Source organism: Grampus griseus, assembly GCF_964374135.1.
Source record: "Grampus griseus genome assembly, chromosome: 2".
NCBI lineage: Eukaryota > Metazoa > Chordata > Mammalia > Artiodactyla > Delphinidae > Grampus > Grampus griseus.
Window position 1 is genome coordinate 162783116 of NC_139018.1, and position 16093 is coordinate 162799208.

The window sequence follows — 16093 nt, forward strand, 5'->3', positions numbered from 1 at the left end:
TTCTACAGAACTGCTTTAAAACAAAGTAGGAAATGTCTTTAAACAGAAAGCTAAGGTTGGATAATATGATTGCTGACCAATGTTCCCTAAATAATGCTGCATGGAATATAGATTCGATGGGGTGTTAAAAAATTGTTGTTCAATATAAAGGGGGGGAGGGTACTCTGTCATCAAATACATTTGGATGACAAAGTTAAACAGGATCTTTACTGTAGGACTACTCAGATTTGGCCCTTGCTGGCCAGGAACATCTCACACAGTTGGTGCTCCTCAGATCAAACCCTGAGAAATGCTCATTTACGCAGCACTGTAGCCTAAGTATGTAGATTGGAAAGGATAGTTTAAAAGAATAGAAAATAAATTCACATAACTGTCCACAAATTCTTTCCTCAGCACTGAGATTTCCAGCTGGATACATTTGCTTTTTTTTTTTTTTTTTTTTTTTCCAGTACGCGGGCCTCTCACTGTTGTGGCCTCTCCCGTTGCGGAGCACAGGCTCCGGACACACAGGCTCAGCGGCCATGGCTCACGGGCCCAGCCGCTCCGCGGCATGTGGGATCTTCCCGGACCGGGGCACGAACCCGTGTCCTCTGCATCGGCAGGCGGACTCTCAACCACCGCGCCACCAGGGAAGTCCTGATACATTTGCTTTTGATTTTCTTTGAACGTGTTCTGCCTGATGGCTGGTTGGCCAACACCAAACCACCCTTTCAGGCCCTGTTCAAATGCCCCTGTTCCATAAACCCTTCTCTGATCTCCCAGCCGCACACTCAAAGCAGCTCTTGTGCAACTCACTTATGACACCCATTGTATTGGCATCTGTATACATCCCATCATCCCTAACTGCCTGTATGCTTCCTGGGGGGAGGAGAGGAACTTGCAAAAACTATTGAATGAAAAAATGAGTGACTAAAAGACTGATTAACTGAAAGAATGATACAGTAAACAGCTCACTGGAAATGGTAGAAATAAAAAGGTATAACTGACCCAAAATAGACATCTTCAGAAGAATGTTAATTATAGAATACTTTGCTAAAATGGAAATTAAGCTTTTCTCTTCCAATATATCTGGATTCCTAAAGGCTTCGATAAATTGTTAAAATTAATACTGTATCTTTAAAATTATTACTTTTACCCTGCACCACTTGTTTAAAGTCAGTAACCTTCTTTATGGTTTCTGAATTGTAGGCAATACTATAGTAAATTAACAGAATCCAAAAATTTACACTCAGAGATTAAGTCTGACCGCTCAAGTATTGAACAAATCATAAGTCATAGGAAAATTCAATTTACACATTTAAAGAAACGTGCTTGTCTTCTTTCAGGTGTCAAATCCCAGTCTTGCAGCACTGACTGCTGAAAACTGAAAACCCACCCGAAAATGCTATTAAAGTCGGTCCTCACAAACCCAGAAGACACCAAAAAACACTGTGAATGTCCAACTTCTTAAAAAAATAAATCCCCTTTGGCCAAGAAATAAAGGTAGACATGTGACTTCTCATTTGCTTCCTGCTTTTAAAATTTGGGGATTCTTTAGTGCCAGGTTATAACCTAATTTTAAGATTTTTATCATTTGCTACTTTATTTTAATAATTAAAGAGGAAATGTCCAACTTGGATGGGGAAAAAGTATACATACAGTTTTAATACATCTTTTATAGTTTTATATTTTCAAGGAAGCATGATTTACAGAATAAACATTTTATGCATATGTCTGTCAAGTGGCCTTTTCAGCCACACTAGAAGTTGATCACTAATGACATCCCAATAGTGAAAAGGCCGCAAATCTAAACTGTGGGGGAAAGGAGATCATAAATCTAGTCACTTTTACTCAGTACTGTCCGTTAAATATATATATACACATACACACACACACATACACACATACACACACACACACACACACTCACGCCTTGCTGATTTACTCAGGAACAAAACTAAAAGATTGTTGCAAGTTACACACATTGACTATGGTCATGAACGAAGTGATGACTGAGACATCCCTTGTCAAAATGTCTGTCGATACTTGAACGAATCATGTCGTTATCTGGGAGCTCTATGCCCAAAGACGGTGTCCAGTCAGGCACTTGGTAAGAAGAATAGGACAGAAAGAATAAAAATATCTATCGGACTTTGCAATGTTCTAATTATTTCAAAAGAAGGCTCTATCAATAATAAACTCACCTTTCTCCTAAGCTCATTCAATAACAGATCCCTTGGTATTTAATACCTTCCCAAATGAAGTTATAAAAAGAACTGTTTTTTTAATATAATCTTCTTTGTCGCAAAAATAAATTAAGATTCAGATAAAGTAAATATTGGCTAAATACATAGTGGGAGCAAACAATCTACTGGACTTCTATGGAAATCTGGTCCCTAAAATAATCTAAGCAACTATTGTATGAATCAGAAGAGATGAGTCTTAATTCTCTGTGACCTTGACCAAGTCACTTCATCTCAAGAGGCTCCTTTCCTCATATTGTAAAGAGAGATTGTAATACCTTTCCCACATGCTTGAGGGATGTTGTCAAAGGCCATCAACTGAAATAAATCATGAAAGGATATATAAATTTCAAGGATTATTTACTTTGCCAAGAGGGCCGCTTTTAATCCCCCAATGATGCTGTCATATAGCTTATAAGCTTCCTTTCTTTGTGGGGCATGCAAGCACCACAGAATATTTATACCACTGATACATCCAGAATCTACTCAACAAAAGACTTCTGTATGTCACAATACCAACACATTTCAATGCAAAGTGAGCAGCTTTCCAAGATAAAAATTTCCGCTGTGGCAACTCCACCAAGAGGAACAACCTACACTGAATTCTTACAGCATTCCTTGTCATTTGCACGGGCTCTTTCAATCTTGTTGTCTTTCCCTCACACACTGTTCTGAAAGAGTTGGTATCCCATCAGTCACTGTGACAGTCCCACATTACAGATCAATGTAATTTGTTTATTGACTTCTGAATACCAAATTCCTCCGAGGAAAGTCACAGATCCACAACATGCTGGGAAAATATGGCTGGAAAACATGTAAATACAGACGTGCCCTGACAGCTCCTGATGGCTGCCACTCAGAATATCTCCCAGAGTACACTTCTTCCTTTAGGGGCCACTCTACTCTTAAACATGATAAATGTCTTCCTGCAGGGATGGGGAGTGGGGAAGGGAACAGACAACCAAAGTCGAACAACAGATTTAGTGGCCCGTGAGTTCTAAAAACACCACAGTGCTAAAGATGTAAATGGCTGCTGTGTCAGTCAGGTCTCCAGAACAAAAGACCCAATAGGATGTATATACATATAAACAGAAAGAGAGAAGGATTTTAAGGAACTGGCTCACGTGATTGCAGGGGCAGGCAAATCCGAAATCTAAGGCCAATCCAGCAGAAAGTGCTGAATATTGCAGCTGGAGTCTGAAGGCAGTGTGGAGGCAGAATTCCTCCTTCTCTGGGAGATTCCTTACGTGGGGAACTCAGTCACCAACTGATTGTCACCGATTAGGCACCTGCACACAGAAGCTCTTGGTACCTAGGGCTAAGTCTGTAGAGGTGCTTGAACCAAGATCAAACGGCATTGTCTTGACAGAGTACAGATAATCCAGTAACACCACCAACAGGCAGGAACAGCAGTTTCATTCCAGACCTGGGACTGGGGGTTTACAGAATGGGTCCTCTCTAGCCCACTGTCTGTGGAAACGCCACCTCCTTGCATCCGATGAGGGCTGGAGCCACAGCTAAATGTGGTGGCACGGGCATTACGTGTAGAGAGGAAAGGCCCAACACCCATCTGCCCTGGCCTAGCCCTCTGATGACCAAAGTCAAGGTCCTGGGGTCACCACAAAGAATTCACTGACAACGTTCTTCACCCCCCACCATCCTGACCACGTACAATACAAGATTTGTAGTTTGGAGACTCCAGAGAAGGGAAAAAAAGAGGATCAAGTGTTATGCTAACTTCTTGGTTATAATCCTATCTCCCACTTTTTTTAAACAGTGGCCATCCTTCTAGGTTGGCCTAGAAGCACTCACATACACTCACGAAAGTCTTAAAGGAAATACGCAAAAATATTAGCAATGATTGTTTCTGGATGATGGGAAGTTCAGGTCGTTTTTTCTTCTTTATTTGTTTAAATGCTTAAAACATTTATAATGAGCATTAATAGTTGGGGGAAAGACAGTAGAGATGTTTTCGCTTTTCAGTTATAAAAATAAGCTAATCCCTTGGGATCTCTGTAAACCTCATCCAATGGTCTCTTACTATAACAATTTCCGAGGAAGTATGCACATTTACTTAGCAGTTCATTTTTAAAGGTGTCCCTGAGACTTGAGCGAAACCAATATGAGGAGTTGTGTTGTAAGTATGACAAAGTAAAAATCAACAAATATGCCTAAACACCCAGGATATCAGGGCAAAATGAGCAAAACAGGAAAAAAAATTTTTTTCTAGAATACTTTTTTCAAAAGAGTTTCTAACCAACTTGTGATAAGATAATGCTGTGGCTAATGAGCTAGAAACAGTACAAAGGTGGTTTTTGACCCACTGATATTTTCTCTTTTTTATGCTGATTTTGGTTTTCTGTTTGTTTTTATTGTTATTACTATTAACAAGAAAAACAGAAAGTTCCTGTTAAGGTTGAGTCAGGTCGGATATGTTTAGTGACTGTATTTCCTGAAAAAATATTTACAATTTTGAGGACTGGTAAGAACTCTCTGAGACCTCAAGAGACATTATAAAAAGGGCGATGTTCAGCTAGCAACAATTTTTAAAATCTTCTAATTCACATACTGAAAGGAAGTAGGGCTACGATGGGGATGGGGGTCTGGTGTTAAAGTGACAACTCTTTTAACTTTGGTGTCAATGCTGTATTTACACACAAAGGTTAGGGCACACAACGGTCCTGTGACATATATAAAAAGCCACTCCCCTGCTTCACTAGCTTAAGGTAACCGTCATTCATCTAACTGCATCCTGGCTTTCCCACCCTCCAAGCTCTATCACTTGGGCGTGTTATTTAACCTCTCTGTGTCTCAGTTTCCTTCAGTAAGCACCTCACAGAGTTGTTATAAGGATGACGTGAATTAATATTTATAAAGTGCTTCAAACGGGTCTGGCACACAGTAAGTGGTTTGTGTTCAATAAACTGACATTTACACAACTGCTTGCACCACCCAACTCTATGACAAGCCCATAGTCCAAATGATCCACCCAAATTAGCCCCCAAAGTAGCCACAATTCCTACAAGAGAATTCAGGGGGCTCCCGTATGAAAATGAAACTACCCAAAAGGCCTCGAAGTAGATGCATCATGGTGACACACACGTTAGAATCAGCCAGAGTAGCTTGGCTACGGGCTGCCCTGCGGCTACACAGACAAATGCTTTGTTTGTCCTGAGGCTTAGTTGTCTCCGGGTGATTCATCACAATGCAGACCAATGAACCATGTTCAAAATGTCCTGCATTAGCACTGGAGCTGAGTTAGATGGGAAGCAGAGAGAAACTTGTATTCACTGAGCTTTGACATCGGCTAGACAGTGTGTAAGACATCTCCACATCATGATGTAAGGATGACTATCTGTTCCTCACAGTAGAGAACATTCTGCCATCATGAAGCTAGTGAGCGGTGGGGCCAGCTCGCTCCAGGATGCCTGACTGCAGTCCGCACTTTCTCCTACACAGTGCTCCCTCTTGTTCATAAAAACTAGTATAGAATACTTCAGAGAGGAGGGGGAAATTTACTCCATTCTTGAATCCAGTATTTCCCAAATTTGTGAAAGTTTCAACGTTAAAAACTAGATATGCAAACAGGCCTATGGTGACTGTCCTCTGGCACTTTAAAAGCAGTAGGGAAAAAATCTGGAGCAACAGGAACTTGTATATGCTGCTGGTGGAAGAATAACTTAGTACAACCACTTTGCAGAACAAAGTGGCATCACACTCAAAAATGCTGGAAATGCACATAGACCCAGCAATTCCATTCCTAGGTATATCCTCTAGACTCAGAACTCTTCCACGTTTACACCCACACTGTCTATCAAAAAACTGGATACACTGTACACTGAAATACTACACAACAGTGAAAATCACAGCAGCAGGATTCAATCCCGAAAGCATAATATTGAGTGAAATACAGCAAGTCAGGAGAGTACACAGTTTTATTCTAGCAGTATATAGTTCAAAAAGATATAAAATCAAGAAATACATTGTTTATGGAATCATTCACATGCAGATTAACTACAAAAGAAAGCAAGGAAATTACAAACACAAAAATTTAGGACTGCAGTTACTTGAGTGGGAGAGGAATGTGGTCAAGGAGGGTGTTATGGACTGAATGTTTAGGTCACCCCAAAATTCACATCCTGAAATCCTAATCTCCAATGTGACAGCAATAGGAGGTGGGGGACGTTGGAAGGTGCTTAGGTCAGGAGCCGTCATGAATGGGATTAGTGCCCTTATAAAAGAGGCCCCAGAGAGATCCCTCATCCCTTCTGCCATGTGAGGACACAGGGAGAAGGCAGCTATGAACCAGGAAGTGGGTCTCACCAGACACTGAACCTGCCAGTTCCTTGCTCTTGGACTTCCCAGGCTCCAAACTGTGAGAAATAAATATTTGTTGTTTAAGCCCCCCAGGATATGATATTTTTGTGATAGCAGCCAAATGGACTAAGACAGAGGGCTCCATGCAGTACTGGCCACCTCTTTCTTAAGCTCAGTAATTTGTATGCAGATGCTATTTTTATTATTCTTTAAAATGTGCATTTAATTTATAGTCTTTTGCATGTATAATGTATTTTCTAAAACAAAGCGTTGTTAAAATAAGCAGAAAAGATCAACTTTATTAACTGCTAAAAGCAAAACAGTCATACACACAACTAGCCACAAAATAAGGCAAAATAAAACAGAGAGATGGAGAGCTGACATTCCCTCAGTGTCTCTGTGCCAGGACCATGGCGGGGATTTTCACATAAAGGAATTCCATTTTAAAAAGCACAAAGGTAATATGAGGTCTCAAAGAAAAGAGAGATGACACCTAGGTGGGAGAACAATTTCCTGAAGAGCGTTGCTTTTTGACTCTTGCTGTAAGACTGGGTAATGCTTTTGAGCAAGTAGCGAGCGACAGGGTGACTGGATCCCTAGGGTAGAGAAAACAACATTTCGAAAGAGGGCAGCAGAGGGACACTGGGCATGTCCAAGAAATGTCAAATAGTCCAATCTGGATCCTTGCCTTAGCTTATACATATAGCCAGAGATACAGTTTACTATGAACTGGTTCCCAAATCTGAGCTCTGTTAAAAGAGTCTGGATGATCCCAATAGCCTATTAACTCCCCAAGTCTGAGTTCCCAGTAAGACTCTATTAGAAATGCCTGTACTGGTAATTTATTCACAGTGTAATATGACACGAAAAGAATTTTAAAACTAGACTTGTTTCTCCAAATTTCTTCAGTAAATCAGATAGTCTTGAACATCAGTTTACTCCACTACCAAAGAGGAAATTTCTAACTTTAAATCTATGTCTACGGGAAGATACATCAACTAACTAAAAACAGGACAAACATTTTTATAGCCATATATATATATATATATATATATGACTATAAAAGTAAAAGTTATAGTCATATATGTATAACTAAAAACATTTTTAGGGATTCCCTGGTGGCGCAGTGGTTGAGAGTCCGCCTGCCAATGCAGGGACACGGGTTCGTGCCCCGGTCCAGGAAGATCCCACATGCCGCGGAGTGGCTGGGCCCGTGAGCCATGGCCGCTGAGCCTGCACGTCCGGAGCCTGTGCCCCGCAACGGGAGAGGCCACAGCAGCATGAGGCCCGCATACTGCAAAAAAAAAAACATTTTTATAGTCAACTGCGATCAGTTTTGTGTGTTTTCTCAGAAATATGACTAAGAACAGCTATTATCAAAATGAATAACATTCATTCTAGAGGCTGTGGGACCAGGCTACCAGTGCCACAGCCCATCAGCTCCTCCTATTCTGGTCAAGAGTCAGGGTTGGTCAAATACGTTACACTCATATCCTTTCATTCTGCCTGTGATCCTGACAGCAGCACACTCTCTCTGCTCCAGAAGAAACACATACGATCCATTACTGCTCTTCTAGATTTTTGGAAGATTCTTTAGCTAAACATGGCATTCAACTAGTCTATCAGATAAAGTTTCACTGCAAGTTTTAAAGTAATCAAAAATAATTTCAAACACACACAAAATGGCTTCAATCACCTATAAAGATGTGGGTTTGAAATATGGATAAAGAGAAGGGGGAAAAGCTATCTACCATAACACTTCATATTTGAGAATCTACAAGCCAAAAACTTCTCCTTTGGAAACAACAAAGCATGCATTAAGTTTTTGGGGGTTTTTTCCGTAAGTTTTTAATTTTTTTTATTTATTTATTTTTTGCAGTACACGGGCCTCTGCCTGCGTTAAGTTTTATAATGCTTTTTTTTTTTTTTTTTTAGTATTTCAGAATTTTCAGGCCATTCAGTCTCTATTTTTTTTGGCTGCATTGGGTCCTCGTTGCCGTGCACAGGCTTTCTCTAGTTGTGGTGAGCGGGGGCTACTCTTTCGTTGCGGTGCGCGGGCTTCTCACTGCAGTGGCTTCTCCTGTTGCGGAGCACCGGTTCTAGAGCGCAGGCTCAGTAGTTGTGGCGCACGGGCTTAGTTGCTCTGCGGCATGTGGGATCTTCCTGGACCAGGGCTCGAACCCGTGTCCCCTGCATTGGCAGGCAGATTCTTAACCACTGGGCCACCAGGGAACCCCTATAATGCATCTTAAAGTAACTTCTTCTAAAAGAACCAACATTATTTTACGGCATGCTTACCAAATGCTACATTAAATACAAAATTATCTCAGTCCAAAACCTCAAACTAAACTTTCTTAAAACTTCACAAAGCTATTATAGTATGATAGTTTCAGCTAAAGATTTACAATTTCGAGGAAACTTAACAACAGTTCAAACATCCTTTAAGTGATTGCCGAACTGTCAGTTGTTCTAGACCTGATTTGGTTCACTTCAGAACCAAGGATTTCCTTACCTATGTGTGTAAAACATTTGGACCAGGACTCAGATGCCCTGGGTTTTAGGCTTAGCTCCTATACTTGTACTTACAATTGGTAAGTATAGGAGACGAGCCTTAAACCCAGGACATCTGAACTTGGGCAGGTCAAAGGCACTAAGCCTTGATTTTCTCTCCCAGTCTGCCTATATGTAGAGTGTTTATGAGGATAAAATAAAAGGATATAAAAGTAATTAAACATAAAATTATGAAATATCATTATTGATATAAGTTATTATAAAGTATTTAAAAGATCACATATTGGAAAAGCTCCACTATCACGTTCCCCCATTCACCATGCTTACCAGTGACCACCGCGCCCAGCAGTCACAGGTAAGCCGCCTCATCAGGCAGCCAGAGCACCTGTGCCTGCATCTATTGTTGCTCTTACCACGCTGGATGTGTTACAAATGCTGTTTGCTGGACTGTCAGCCCCACGAGACCCTGCACTCCTCAAATTCTGCATCTCCCGTGGTGGGCACAGACAGACACTCATCTGTGGGATGTTGACAAATGCCCCAAAGGGAAAAACTTAACGTTTGACACTAGCATAAGCAGGATACAAAATCCCAGGGTACTAAAAGGTAAGTCTCATTCCAAATTCCCTTAGACACATTCAGAGAAACTAGGGAAATACTTTCTAGTACTGAAAGGTAACTCAAATCCTTTCTGACTCCTTCAAATGGGAAAGGGGGATAAATATCCTCTTGATAAATGTAAACCTCAGAGAGTATGGGATGTATAACCTTGCTAATCTCACAGTTTCCACCAAATAATGTGCAGTCAATATTCTCAAGTTAATTTCAATAGGTAGTAATGCATAATTCTCTGTGCTGGCCAAACATCTGTTCACACCAAGTTATTTTACTAAAACTGAAGTCAATTGCTGCCTGCTTTGATTAAAACTCTCCGTTGTCTCAACTTTCTTCAGTCCTCTAACATTAGGAAAATGAAAGTGAACTTGCATTGATTCAAGAAGGAAAGTATGGCTCTCTTATTGGAAACTGTGTATTTTGGAATAAAAGTGAGTCAAAGAGCAATCACATTAAGGTGATAATACCAACCTTTAGCTACAATTTTGAGTGAACAAAATAAAACTGAACACTCCTCAGACAAGCCAAACTGGGGTTTTCTTTGGAAAGTTTTAATGGAAGTCCTAGGTCATATTTTATGTTAACTCAACATACAAAAATTTGATATAATAGCATTTGGGTATTAGGACATTAATCTGTCGTACAGCATTTGAGTCCTGCCAAATACAAATATTTCAAGTCTCCATGACATGCTCTTCACTCTACTGAGGTCTGATGCAGGGTCATCTAAAAATAGCAGTTGGAGACACAGCCAGATCTCCCAGGCAATGCTGAAGAGGCACCTCTAAATGGCAGAAATGGTAGTTTAAAGAGACAGTACAGCTTATTGAGGCCCTGAGAGTAAAGCACAGTGGGAGAGCTACCATCCCCTATGGCTCAACTCCTTGTACATACTCTGTGGTCATATCCATCTGAACTCATTCTTCGCGCACATTAGGCAGTAATCATTATTCTAAACAAAAGGGGGATTTCATACTCAACTAATGGGGTAAAATACATCACAAGACATAGAATTTTATTTTATTTATTTTTGTGTGTGTGAGTGGTACGCGGGCCTCTCACTGTTGTGGCCTCTCCCGTTGCAGAGCACAGGCTCCGGATGCGCAGGCTCAGCGGCCATGGCTCACGGGCCCAGCCGCCCCGCGGCATGTGGGATCTTCCCAGACAGGGGCACGAACCCATATCCCCTGCATCGGCAGGCGGACTCTCAAACCACTGCGCCACCAGGGAAGCCCAAGACATAGAATTTTAAAAGGTCCCAGAGATCAACTGGAACAGCGGGTCTCCAACTTGGAAGTGCATAAGAATCACCTGGCGGGCTTGTCGACACAGCCTTCCTCCGCGTGGCTATTACATTCCACATCCTCTTGCCACCTCAAAGACATCGTTCTAGAAATTGTCCCCTTTTCTCTGTAATACTCCTCCTCTCTATTGAGTCATTCCACACTGGTATATAAGCATACTGCTACCTCTCCCACTGTTTTAAAATTTTTCCTTTGAACTCTGGTTTCTCCACTGCCACCACCCCATTCTTCTCATGCCTTATATGCAAAATGCCTCAAAAAGCTGTCTACACTTGCTTTCTCTAACTCCTCTGTTTCCATTCTCTCTTGAACTTCAATCCAATTCTCGCCCTCACCACTACACTGAAACCACTCATGGCAAGGACACCAATGACCCCCACATGGTCAAGCCAACGGTCAGTCCTCAGTCCCCATCTTGTTTGTTCCATCACCAGCATCTGACTCAGTTTATCCATCCTTCCTGTCGGAAGCACATTCTTCACCTGGCTTCCAGAATACCACACTCTCCTGGTTCTCTTACCACCTCGCTGGCTGCTATGAATTGAATTGTGTCCCCCCAAAAAGATACGTTGAAGTCTTAACCCCCAGTACCTGAGAATGTAACCATGCTTGGAAATAGGGTCTTTGCAGATTTCCCATATATAACCAGGTTAAGGTGAGGTCATTAGGGTGGGCCTTAATCCAACTCGACTGGTGTCCTTATGAAATGGGGAAATTTGGACGCACAGAGGCACAGAGGGAAGATGAAGTGAAGATACACGGGGAGAAGATAACCATGTGACTGGAGTGATGCATCTACAAGCCACTGAATACCACGTGTTGCCAGTAAACGCCAGAAGCTAGAAGAGGCAAGGAGGAACTCCCCCACTAGAGCCATCAGAGGTAGCACGGTCCTGCTAACATCCTGAATCAGACTTCTAGCCTCCAGAACTGGGAGACAATAAACTTCTGTTGTTTGAAGCCACTCAGGTTTTGGTGCTCTGTTCTGGCAGCTGTAGGAAACTAAGACACTGGCTAACCCTCCTTAGCATGTACGGCTGGTTCTCAACTGCCTAACTTGGGGTGGCTTAGGGCTCAGTCACTGTACTTCTTTACTTTCCTGTATATACCCACACCGACTAGATCTCAACCAGTCTCACGGCTTTAAATACCTTCTCTATGCTGACTCCAGCCCAGACTTGTCTCCTGATCTCCAGGCTCATGGATCCACCTACCTTCTTCACATATCTTGGATGTCGGGTAGACATCTCAAACCTAACCAGTCCCACACCAAACTCCTGATTCTCCCCAGAACACCTGTGCCTCCCTGGGCCTCTCCCGTTTCCGTAAGTTACTACTCACTGACCAATTTCTCAGACAAAAAAAAAAAGGGGATATTTATCTCCTTGTATTTTCTTTTTTTTTAATTTATTTATTTTTATCGTTGGCTGCATTGGGTCTTTGTTGCTGCGCACAGGCTTTTCTCTTGTTGCGGCAAGCAGGGGCTACTCTTCATTGCGGTACGCGGGCTTCTCATTGCAGTGGCTTCTCTTGTTGCGGAGCACAGGCTCTAGGCATGCAGGCTTCAGTAGTTGTGGCACGTGGGCTCAGTAGTTGTGGCACGTGCGCTCAGTAGTTGTGGCACATGGGCTTCGTTGCTCCGCGGCACGTGGGATCTTCCCGGACCAGGGCTCGAACCCGTGTCCCCTGCATTGGTAGGCAGATTCTTAACCACTGCGCCACCAGGGGAGCCCTATCTCCTTGTATTTTCTATAACCCACACCCCAAAGGTAAATCCTGGTGGCTCCACCTCCAAAATATATTCTGAACGTGACCTCTTCCGATCTCTTCCACTATCACTACCATGGCACAAACCCCATCGTTTCCCACCTGGATAACTGCCCCTGACACCTGATGGGGCTCCCTGCATCCACCCCTGCCTCCTACAGTCTATTCTCAACAGAGCGACCAGACAGGACTTGTAAAACATAAATCAGACACCATCACTCTTTTCTTCTCGGTTAGTGGAAGTCAAAATTCTTAAAATCTTCTAAAAGAATTTTCTGCTTCCTGCTTCTTGCAAGCCCCACCTCCTTTGCCCTGTACTCTCTCCATTCATTGTTCTTACTTTTTCCAACACACCACCGTGCTTCCACCTCCTATCTTTATACTTGCTCTTTCCCCGAACATCACAGCTCCCTCTCTCACTTCCATCAGGTCTGCTCAAATATCCCCTCATTGGAGACCATCTCTGATTATCCAGCATAAAATAGGAACCCACCCCTCACCCCAGCATTCTCTTTCCCTGCATTACTGTTTCCACAGCATCAAGCACCAAGTGATTTGTGAGCTATTAACCATTTTCTTAAATCTGTGTCCTTTCACTAGAATGAAGTTCCATGAGAGCAAGGGAACTGCTATATCCCCAGCTCCTAAACTGGGCCTTGTACTTGGTAGGCACTTAATACACGTGTTTTAAGTGAATGAAGAAATTAAAAGAAGGAGGTAGAAATCCCTAACATGAGGTGACATTTGTTTTTACATAAATAGCTTTTTCACAAGTTCATCTACCTACATTTCTCCAAAGTTGGCACAAGCACAGCTCAGTCTCAGCCTTGCAAACACTGTGGCCATAAAAAAATAATAAAATAATCAGAGATCCTAGGAAGAAGCAAAACACTTCAGATTTACCCCCCAGAAAGTATGTTATTCTTCCTTTAAATGATGTTTTTGCCCCTAAAGATGGGTGCGTCCTCCTCGGCCTCACAGTCCCTCAGGATTGAGCCACCTACTTGGCATCAGCTTCTCCTCTGCAGAAGTTGTACCTGGGTCGGCTCTACAGATAATAATCTGTAAATTATCACAGTTTACGTGCACCTAAGTTACAGACGCAATCACATAGCCGTATGAATCAAGTGTCTGCTTCTTCAGGATGAAATGACCATCCCAAAATGTACTTTCCCAACATGCAAACTGCAGGCCCAATGAAAAGAGCCAAGATGTAAAATGAGAGTACTGAAGCCGTCAGTGATGAAGGCGCGGATCGCGTTCTCTATGTGCACAGCAGCTGCATCATTTGTGAGGTTTAATTTTATCAGACTGACTTCTATTTCATGTGCCAAGTTTTTTTTCCATTAGGATTTCAGCAGGTGCGATGTGACAAATCAATACAGCTAAATTCTTAGCCTCTGAACTAAGAAAACGCTCTATCACAACGTGTTAGGGTGAAAGACAGAAAAAGTTGGGGGAGGGGAAGCAAGAAAAGGCAATAAAGAGAAAGAAATGAGATTTTGAAAGGAATCTGGCTTTTTCGCAACGGGCTTGCCGCCAGGACACAGGTGTCAGGAAAACCACTGCTGAACCTAAGCAAAAATGGGAAAGGAGACATCAACATCGTTGTCATCGGACACGTAGATTCGGGGAAGTCTACCACTCCTGGCCATCTGATCTACAAATGTGGTGGGATTGATAAGAGAACCATTGAAAAGTTTAGAGAAGAAGGCTACCGAGATGGGAAAGGGCTCCTTCAAGTATGCCTGGGTCTTGGACAAACTGAAAGCTGAACTCGAGCGTGGTATCACCACTGATATCTCCCTATGGAAATTCGAGACCAGCAAGGACTATGTGACCACCACTGATGCCCCAGGACACAGAGGCTTCATCAAAAACATGATGACAGGCACATCCTGGGCTGACCGTGCTGTCCTGATGGCTGCTGCTGGCGTTGGTGAATTTGAAGCAGGTATTTCCAAGAACGGGCAGACCCGTGAGCATGCCCTTCTGGCCTACACTCTGGGTGTGAACCAACTAATTGTTGGAGTCAACAAAACGGATTCCACCGAGCCACCCTACAGCCGGAAGAGACACGAGGAAACTGTTAAGGAAGTCAGCACCTCCATTCAGAAAACTGGCTACGACCCCGACACAGCAGCTTTTGTGCCTGTTTCTGGCCGGAATGGTGAAAACATGCTGGAGCCAAGAGCTAACATGCCGTGGTTCAAGGGATGGAGAGTCACCCGTAAGGATGGCAGTGCCAGTGGAACCACACTGCCTGAAGCTCTGGATGGCGTCCTGCCACCAACTCGCTCAACTGACAAGCCCTTGCATTTGCCCCTCCAGGACGTCTACAAAATTGGTGGTATTGGTACTGTCCCTGTGGGTCGAGTGGAGACTGGTGTTCTCAAACCTGGCATGGTGGTCACCTTTGCTCCAGTCAACTGAAGTCTGTTGAAACGCACCAGGAAGCTTTGAGTGAAGCCCTTCCTGGGGACAACGTGGGCTTCCATGTCAAGAACGTGTCTGTCAAAGATGTTCGTCGTGGCAATGTGGCTGGTGAGAGCAAAAATGACCCACCGATGGAAGCAGCTGGCTTCACAGCTCAGGTGGTTATCTTGAACCATCCAGGCCAAAGCAGTGCTGGCTATGCACCTGTGCCGGACTGTCACACAGCTCAAGCTGCTTGCAAGTTTGCTGAGCTGAAGAGGATTGATCATTGTTCTGGGAAAAAGCTGGAAGATGAGCCCAAATTCTTGAAATCTGGTGATGCTGCCATCGTTGATACGGTTCCTGGCAAACCCATGTGTGCTGAGAGCTTCTCTGACTATCCTCCTCTGGGCCGCTTTGCTGTTCGTGACATGAGACAGACGGTTGCTGTGAGTGTCATCAAAGCAGTGGACAAGGCAGCTGGAGCTGGCAAGGTCACCAAGTCTGCCCAGAAAGCTCAGAAGGCTAAATGAATATTATCCCCAACACCTGTCACCTCAGTCTTAATCAGTGGTGGAAGATCGGTCTCAGAACTGTTTGTCTCAATTGGCCATTTAAGTTTAATAGCAAAAGACTGGTTAATGATAACACTGCATCGTAAAACCTTCAGAAGGAAAGGAGAATGTGTTGTGGACCATTTGTTTTGTGTGTGGCAGTTTTAAGTTATTACTTTTTAAACTGAGTACTTTGCAATAGAAACAACTTGACCAAAAATCTGTCACAGAATTTGAGACTCATTAAAAAAGTTTAAGAGGGGGAAAAAAAAAAAGGAATCTGTTATGTATGCCCAGGAGTGCTGTTAGAAATTTTGTTCCTTTGTTTCCATATCTGAAGGATTTAGATATGTGTCTTACCCGGCCAACCCCTAAATCCCCCACTGGT

General features: G+C 42.9%; 1 pseudogene across 1 annotated transcript; it reads left to right on the forward strand.

Annotated features, from left to right (window-relative positions):
- The first annotated feature begins 9369 nt into the window (after positions 1-9369).
- LOC309818512 (elongation factor 1-alpha 1-like) lies at positions 9370-15883 on the forward strand (annotated as a pseudogene). Its single transcript has 3 exons — positions 9370-9405; positions 13691-13800; positions 14280-15883. The product of its transcript is annotated as an elongation factor 1-alpha 1-like (transcript).
- Positions 15884-16093: the final 210 nt, after the last annotated feature.